We start from the raw sequence: 9938 nt of genomic DNA on the forward strand, positions 1-9938 counted from the left end.
GTCAAAAACATGGTTGGTTATGCGATTGGCGGGGGCATCACTGTGCATGCGACCACCTCAATTATAAGGCCGCTCGAGGGCATCGTGTATAACAACACCCCCTCCGCACATTTATAGGTGATGAGAGCCCGCCCGCATACACGGACATGTCAAATATCTTTGGAAAATATCTCCTTTCCCAGCACAGCCTCGCTAACCATTCCCCGTGACATGTGATCTGCCAGTGCAGGTACAGAAAAGTTCCTACGGCTGAACATTCACACTAGTGTTGTTGGAAAAGCTTCAATCTCATGCACATGCACATACCGAAGAACTGGCACCGCAAGGGAACCACCCGCGAGCACCCACATCTCGGCAAAAAGCATTCGTGTGATTTCTTCCCCTAGACAGACACGTTGGGCCTGCACTTGTCGGAGCATTGCAAAGATGAGTGCTCTGGTTCGCAGGAGCCTGAGAAGAACATCTCGTACAAAACCCGTTCCCCCAAAATGCTCGAATCACAAATGCTCGCAGCAGGGTCGTAATGCAAAGATGTACACCGCGCACGCGACCGAGTAAGGACACTTAGAGACATCCATTTCCCAGGCATATGCCCCCTACACGCTTTTTGGTGCACCCTGTACAAACGGCCATACTTCGACAAGCCCTCCCAGAATTTCGCATCTGAAGGGAGAGATGAAATGCCTTGGGCTTTTTGTCCACACAATGCAAACACCGAACGCTCTCTTTAGGGGGGAGCTAAAGAGGAGTATCTCCCGCAGAACCCACGAGCCGTAGCCGTTCGGATCGCACAGGGCAGGACAGGGCATGGAGAGTTTTCGCATCCAAACAAAAATTATCGGTAATACTCTACGCTTCTACTAGCCCAGACCACAAAGGCTGTCACGACAGTGCCATGCACTTTTGTGGGATGAGATAGTGAAGAGGCGAGCACGCACCGAGAACGCACTAGCGAATAAATTATGCAGCAACCAAACCTTTCGCCGGCCCCCCTCTCAATCCCAAGGCTCTACCGATCAGCAAAAAACTTAGGGTGGAGAGTGGACCCTTGATGAAATTAGGGATGTCGAGCAATGCACCCGTGCAACCATCTCTTTCCTTCTTGCCGTCCGGGCAGGATAAAAATGCAATGATAGAACGTGTCAATGAGACGGAGCCCTTGGCTAAAAGATACAACTCCATACACACTCAGCAACAAGCGCATCTTAGAATCGAACACCAAATGTGCAGTGTGTTGCAAGCCATGCAGACACCTACATATAGGGTATATCCATCAAAACAAAGCGACAAGTACTTCCCACCAGCTCCGCCATTGTGATTACCAAATGGGATAATACTCACCGCCACAGATTAATGACCATCATTACCGTCTCGGAATAGATACAAGCACATCGAGCTTCATCCGATCAGCTGGATGAATTTCACCTTGAAGGGGCCCAATCCAAAAGTTCCGGAGGTCATCTCCTGGAACTCTCAAGAACAAGGCCCATCTTACATGCAAACTCTGCTACTACGCAAACATAGGTTGCAATTAAAGAGAAATTGCAAGGCCATCACAATGGCCTGAGGCCAATGCTCCGACTAAGTCAATTTTCTCTTGCAATCACCATGCCGCCATTCACAGAGAGATCTCCCCATTCACTTGTGATGCGACACACAATCCAAGGGCTAGACGCGAGCTCGCCCTTGAAAGGCCACTTTCCAAGGCATCCCCCGATGACACATTGGAATGACAACCGCTGTCGAACCATTTCCCAATGTTGTGCCAATCAATTTGGCACAAAGCCGCTAGATGAGGGCTCCCATTTTAGATCGAGTTTTAAAATCACCAAGAAGACGCGGTGAGGGCTGGCAACCGCTGCCAAACCTTTTTCTGAAATTGCGCCAGCTGAGTGACTAGGAAACATGCTTTACGCGATAGGCACGCAAAAAATTTTGCTAGAGCGCCAAGCACCCACCTCATGGCTAGAGACAAGGGCTCGCCATTTGATCAACTTTGAAATTGCTGAACAGACGCGCTGTAGAATGGCAACCACTGCCAAGTCTCTTCCGTAGTTGCGTCGGTCGAGTGATCGAAGAAGGTGATCTAAGAGAGGGTCCAAGCATAGGAATTCGTCGGGGGATTCATGCCGATGGCATAAATTTATGCAATACCCGAGCAACACCGGACGGAGGTGCTAGACGAGGGCTCCCGTTTTAGATCGAGTTTTAAAATCACCGAGTAGACGCGGTGAGGGCTGGCAACCGCTGCCAAACCTTTTTTCGAAATTGCGCCATCTGAGTGACAAGAAAACATGATCTAAAGGAGAGTCCAGGAATAGCACCCTTGAGGGTGGGCTTCATGCCCCTCTAATTGATTCAACGCCGGCGTCCACCGTTTCAAAATCTGACATATCCATCCGCCCTGACAGCGGCGTTGAATCAATGAGGGGGGCACGGGAGAGGCTCGCGACAACCACCTCTCCCGTTGTAGCCACGATAAGCACGCAAAAAATTTTGCTAGAGCGCCAAGCACCCACCTCATGGCTAGAGACAAGGGCTTGCCATTAGATCAACTTCGAAATCACTGAACAGACGCGCTGTAGAATTGCAACCGCTACCAAGTCTCTTCCGTAGTTGCGTCGATCGAGTGATCGAACAAGGTGATCTAAGAGAGGGTCCAAGCGTAGGCATTCATTGGGGGATTCGCACCGATGGCATAAATTTATGCAATACCCGAGCAACACCGGACGGAGGTGCTAGACGAGGGCTCCCATTTTAGATCGAGTTTTAAAATCACCAAGTAGACGCGGTGAGGGCTGGCAACCGCTGCCAAACCTTTTTCTGAAATTGTGCCAGCTGAGTGACAAGAAAACATGACCTAAAGGAGAGTCCAGGAATAGCACCCTCAAGGGTGGGCTTCATGCCCCTCTAATTGATTCAACGTCGGCGTCCACCATTTCAAAATCCGACATATCCATCCGCCCTAACAGCGGCGTTGAATCAATGAGCTGGGCACGGGAGAGGCTCGCGGAAACCACCTCCCCCATTGTAGCCGCGATAGGCTCGCAAAAAATATTGCTAGAGCGCCAAGTACCCACCTCATGGCTATCGACAAGGGCTCGCCATTAGATCAACTTCAAAATCGCAGAATGGACGTGGTGTAGAATGGCAACCGCTGCCAAGTCTCTTGCGTAATTGCGTTGGTCGAGTGATCGAAGAAGGTGATCTAAGAGAGGGTCCAAGCATGTAGGCATTGGTTGGGGGATTCGCGCCGATGGAAAAAATTTGTGCAATACCCGAGCAACACCGGACGGAGGTGCAAGACGAGGGCTCCCATTTTAGATCGAGTTTTAAAATCACCGAGTAGACGCGGTGAGGGGCTGGCAACTACTGCCAAACCTTTTTCTGAAATTGCGCCAGCTGAGTGACAAGAATACATGATCTAAAGGAGAGTCCAGGAATAGCACCCTCGAGGGTGGGCTTCATGCCCCTCTAATTAATTCAACGTCGGCGTCCACCGTTTCAAAATCCGACATTTCCATCCACCCTGACAGCGACGTTGAATCAATGGGGGGGGGGCACGAGAGAGGCTCGTGGCAACCACCTCTCCCGTTGTAGCCGTGATAGGCACGCAAAAATTTTTGCTAGAGCGCCAAGCACCCACCTCATGGCTAGAGACAAGGGCTCACCATTAGATCAACTTCGAAATCGCTGAACAGACGCGGTGTAGAATGACAACCGCTGCCAAGTCTCTTCCGTAGTTGCGTCGGTCGAGCGATCAAACAAGGTGATCTACGAGAGGGTCCTAGCGTAGGCATTCGTTGGGGGATTTGCGCCAATGGCATAAATTTATGCAATACCCGAGCAACACCAGACGGAGGCGCTAGATGAGGGCTCCCATTTTAGATCGAGTTTTAAAATCACCAAGTAGACGCGGTGAGGGCTGGCAACTGCTGCCAAACCTTTTTCTGAAATTGCGCCAGCTGAGTGACAAGAAAACATGATCTAAAGGAGAGTCTAGGAATAGCACCCTCGATGGTGGGCTTCATGCCCCTCTAATTGATTCAATGTCGGCATCCACCGTTTCAAAATCCGACATATCCATCCGCCCTGACAGTGGCGTTGAATCAATGAGGGGGGCACGGGAGAGGCTCGCGGCAACCACCTCTCCCCTTGTAGCCGCGATAGGCACGCAAAAAATTTTGCTAGAGCGCCAAGCACCCACCTCATGGCTAGAGACAAGGGCTCACCATTAGATCAACTTTGAAATCGCTGAACAGACGCGCTGTAGAATGGCAACCGCTGCCAAGTCTCTTTCGTAGTTGCGTCGGTCGAGTGATCGAAGAAGGTGATCTAAGAGATGGTCCAAGTGTAGGCATTGATTGGGGGATTCGCGCCGATGGCATAAATTTATGCAATACCTGAGCAACACCGGACGGAGGTGCTAGACGAGGGCTCCCATTTTAGATCGAGTTTTAAAATCACCGAGTAGACGTGGTGAGGGCTGGCAACCGCTGCCAAACCTTTTTTCGAAATTGCGCCAGCTGAGTGACAAGAAAACATGATCTAAAGGAGAGTCCAGGAATAGCACCCTCGAGGGTGGGCTTCATGCCCCTCTAATTGATTCAACATCGACGTCCACCTTTTTTCAAAATCTGACATATCCATCCACCCTGACAGCGGCATTGAATCAATGAGGGGGGCACGTGAGAGGCTCGCGGAAACCACCTCTCCCATTGTAGCCGCGATAGGCACGCAAAAAAATTTGCTAGAGTGCCAAGCACCCACCTCATGTCTAGAGACAAGGGCTCGCCATTAGATCAACTTCGAAATCGCTGAACAGACGCACTGTAGAATGGCAACCACTGCCAAGTCTCTTCCGTAGTTGCGTCGGTCGAGTGATCGAAGAAGGTGATCTAAGAGAGGGTCCAAGCGTAGGCATTCATTGGGGGATTCGCGTCGATGGCATAATTTTATGCAATACCCGAGCAACACCAGATGGAGGTGCTAGACGAGGGCTCCCATTTTAGATCGAGTTTTAAAATCACCAAGTAGACGCGTTGAGGGATGGTAACCGCTACCAAACCTTTTTCCGAAATTGCGCCAGCTGAGTGACAAGAAAACATGATCTAAAGGAGAGTCGAGGAATAGCACATCTGGGGTGGGCTTCATGCCCCTCTAATTGATTCAACCTCGGCATCCACCATTTCAAAATCTGACATATCCATCCACCTTGACACCGGCGTTGAATCAATGAGGGGGGCACGGAAGAGGCTCTCAGCAACCACCTCTCCTATATAAGCTATTAGTGCGAGGCTCGCTCTACATTAGAAATTAGCGAACACACTGACATCCGCCTTAAAAATCCAAATCCTTTAAAATTCCTACCAAACAGCCATTCACGACCCAATTTTTTATGAGGTCGACAGAGGAGCAAAAGATTGTCATCGGTTAGGAGATGTGAGTTCATGGAGCCGAGGGACTGAAATGGTCATCGAGCTCATCCGATCAACTGGATGAATTTCACCTTGAAGGGGCCCAATCCAAAAGTTCCAGAGGCCATCTCCTGGAACTCTCGAGAACAAGGCCCATCTTACATGCAAACTCTGCTACTGCGCAAACATAGGTTGCAATTAAAGAGAAATTGCGAGGCCGTCACAATGGCCCGAGGCCAATGGCTCCGACTAAGTCAATTTTCTCTTGCAATCACCATGCCACCGTTCACAGAGAGATCTCCCCATTCACTTGTGATGCGACGCACAATCCAAGTGCTAGACGCGAGCTCGCCCTTGAAAGAAAGACCACTTTCCAAGACATCCCCCATTCGCTTGTGACGCGACGCACAACCCAAGTGCTAGACGCGAGCTCGCCCTTGAATGAAAGACCACTTTCCAAGACATCCCCCGATGACACATTGGAACGACAACCACTGTCAAACCATTCCCAATGTTGTGCCGATCGAGTTGGTACAGAGGCGACCTTAGGGAGCTCCCGCGTAGCAATCGGGATGTGCTTTCATACCCATCTCTCAAAAAAACCAATCTTAGCTGTGAACAAATTTCGCCGCAATGACACCATTGGAATGACGACCGCTGTCGAACAACTCCCACATTTGTGCCCCGATGGAGTGAGAAAGAATAGCAACTTTGGGGAGCCGCGCATCGCAAATGGGCTGCTGCTTCATTCCGCTGTTATATATAGATCCGATGTCAATGATTTCATTTGGAATCCGAGGCTGCATTCATCCTTGCTCACACAAGCAATGGCTCTTCTCATCGAATGGCCACAGGGAGCTTCCGATCACAAAGGCTCCCTTGTCACTCGTGACGTAGCCCAACTGCTTTTCAAAATTGCGTCAGCTGAGTGACAAGAAAACATGATCTAATGGAGAGTCGAGGAATAGCACCTCAAGGGTGGGCTTCATGCCCCTCCAATTGATTCAACGTCGGCGTCCACTGTTTCAAAATCTGACATTTCCATCTGCCTTGACATCGCCGTTGAATCAATGAGAGGGGCACAGGAGAGGTTCGCGGCAACAACCTCTCCTATATCAGCTATTAGTGCAAGGCTCGCTCTACATTAGAAATTAGCAAACACGCCAAAATCCACCATTAAAATCCAAATCGTTGAAAATTTTGACCAAACAGCCATCCACGACCCAATTTATTATGAGGTCGTCTAAGGAGCAAAAGATTGTCATCGGTTAGGAGATGTGAATTCATGGAGCCAAGGGACTGAAATGGTCATCGAGCTCATCCGATCAACTGGATGAATTTCACCTTGAAGGGGCCCAATCCAAAAGTTCCAGAGGTCATCTCCTGGAACTCTCAAGAACAAGGACCGTCTTACTTGCAAACTCTGCTACTGCGCAAACATAGGTTGCAATTAAAGAGAAATTGCCAAGCCATCACAGTGGCCCGAGGCCAATGCTCCGACTAAGTCAATTTTCTCTTGCAATCACCATGCTGCCATTCACAGAGAGATCTCCCCATTCACTTGCGACGTGATGCACAATCCAAGTGATAGACGCGAGCTCGCCCTTGAAAGGCCAGGCCACTTTCCGAGACATCCCCCGATGACACATTGGAACGAAAACCACTGTCAAACCATTCCCAATGTTGTGCCGATCGATTTGGCACAGAGGCGACCTTAGGGAGGTCCCGCGTAGCAATCAGGATGTGCTTTCATACCCATCTCTCACAAAAACATATCTTAGCTGTGAACAAATTTAGAATCCAAGGCTCGTATCCATCGATATCGTCGGCACTGGGTCTATATATTCAAAGGCCACGGAGAGGTTCCCATAAGAGAAGCTCCCCTGCTCGCTCACACAAACATCTCAAATGCTAGACACAAGCTCCCGCCCTTAGCATCGCTCTCCAGATTGCCGCAATGACACATTGGAATGACAACCGCTGTCAAACAACTCCCGAATTTGTGCCGATGGAGTGAGAAAGACGAGCAACTTTGGGGAGCTGCGCATGGCAAATGGGCTGCTGCTTCATTTCGCTCTTATATATAGATCGGGAAGTGCTTTCGTACCCATCTCTCACAAAAACCAATGTTAGCTGAACAATTTTAGAATCCAAGGCTCGTATCCATCGATATCGTCGGCACTGGGTCTATATTCAAAGGCCACGGAGAGGTTCCGATAAGAGAAGCTCCCCTGCTCGCTTGCACAAACATCCCCAAATGCTAGATGCAGGCTCCCGCCCTTAGCATCGCTCTCTAGATCACCGCAATGACACATTGGAACGATAACCGCTGTCGAACAACTCCCGAATTTGTGCCGATGGAGTGTGAAAGAAGAGCCAGATCGGGTCGGCCAGCATGGCTCGGCCACTATTTTTCGCCGAGATCTTTCGATATTAAAACTCCCATGTAGCAGCGATAAGTACACCATGAAAAAATTGCTAGAGCGCCGAGCACCCATAGCAAATTGCCTTTATACCAAGCAACGCCGGAGTGCTAGACAAGGGCTCACGTTTAGATCAAGTTTTAAAATCACCAAAAAGACACGCCATGGATCGACAACCGCTGCCTCACCTTTTCCAAAATTGAGTCATCAGAGAACATGATCTAAAGGAGAGCCAAGGAAAAGCACTGAGATCGCTTCATGCCCCTTTCATTCATTCAACATCAGCATACACCGTTTGAAAACCCAACAATCCGATCTGCCTAGACACCAATGTTGAATCAATGAAAGGGGCATGGGAGAGGCTCGCGGCAATAACCTCTCCTATATAAGCTATTAGTGCGAGGCTCGCTATTCATTAGAAATCTGCGATAGCGCGGACAAGTCCCTTAAAAATCCAATTCAATGAAAAATGTGACCAAACAGCCATCCACGACACCGTTTTTGGAGCTCACCCAGATCGGCTCGGCCAGAATGGCTCGCCCAGATCGGCTCGGCCAGCATGGTGACTTGCTGACTCGGTGAGAGTACGTACTTTGAACTGTCAAGAACAAAGGCCAATCTAACATGCAAACTCTGCTACTGCGCAAACATAGCTTGCAATTATAGAGAAATTGCAAGGCCGTCACAATGGCCCAAGGCCAATGCTCTGACTACTAAGTCAATTTTCTCTTGCAATCGCCATGCCGCCGTTCACAGAGAGATCTCCCCATTCACTTGTGACGACACACAATCCAAGTGCTAGACGCGAGCTCGAGCTTGAAAGGCCGCGTTCCAAGACATCTTGATGACACATTGGAACGACAACCGCTGTCGAACCATTCCCAATGTTGTGCCGATCGAGTTGGCACAGAGGCGATCTTAGGGAACTCCCGCGTATCGATCGAGAAGTGCTTTCGTACCCATCTCTCACAAAAACCAATGTTAGCTGAACAATTTTATAACCCAAGGCTCGTATCCATCGATATCATTAGAACTGGGTCTATATTCAAAGGCCACGGAGAGGTTCCAATAAGAGAAGCTCCCCTGCTCGCTTGCACAAACATCCCCAAATGCTAGATGCAAGCTCCCGCACTTAGCATCGCTCTCCAGATCACCGCAATGACACATTGGAACGACAACCACTGTCGAACAACTCCCGAATTTGTGCCGATGGAGTGAGAAACGAGAGCCAGATCGGGTCGGCCAGCATGGCTCGACCACCATTTTTTGCTGAGAGCTTTCAATATTAAAGCTCCCATGTAGCCGCGATAAGTACACCATGACAAATTGCTAGAGCGCCGAGCACCCATAGCAAATTGCCATTATACCAAGCAACGCCGGAGTGCTAGACAAGGGCTCACGTTTAGATCAAGTTTTAAAACCACCAAAAACACACGCCATGGATCGGCAACCGCTGCCTCACCTTTTCCAAAATTGAGTCATCGGAAAACATGATCTAAAGGAGAGCCGAGGAAAAGCACTGAGATCGCTTCATGCCCCTTTCATTCATTCAACATCAGCATACACTGTTTGAAAACCCAATAATCCGATCCGCCTAGACACCAATGTTGAATCAATGAAAGGGGCATGGGAGAGGCTCGCGGCAACAACCTCTCCTATATAAGCTATTAGTGCGAGGCTCGCTCTGCATTAGAAATTTGCGATAGCGCGGACAACTCCCTTGAAAATCCAATTCAATGAAAAATGTGACCAAACAGCCATCCACGACACCGTTTTTGGAGCTCGCCCAGATCGGCTCGGCCAGAATGGCTCGCCCAGATCGGCTCGGCCAGCATGGCTCACCCAGATCGGCTCAGCCAGCATGGTGACTTGCTAACTTGGTGAGAGTACTTCGAACTGTCAAGAACAAAGGCCAATCTAACGTGCAAACTCTGCTACTGCGCAAACATAGGTTGCAATTATAGAGAAATTGCAAGGCCGTCACAATGGCCCGAGGCCAATGCTCTGACTACTAAGTCAATTTTCTCTTGCAATCGCCATGCCGCCGTTCACAGAGAGATCTCCCCAATCACTTGTGATGATGCACAATCCAAGTGCT

This window comes from Cupressus sempervirens, chromosome 2, assembly GCF_028749045.1.
Source record: "Cupressus sempervirens isolate cs-2001-9-10 chromosome 2, ASM2874904v1, whole genome shotgun sequence".
NCBI lineage: Eukaryota > Viridiplantae > Streptophyta > Pinopsida > Cupressales > Cupressaceae > Cupressus > Cupressus sempervirens.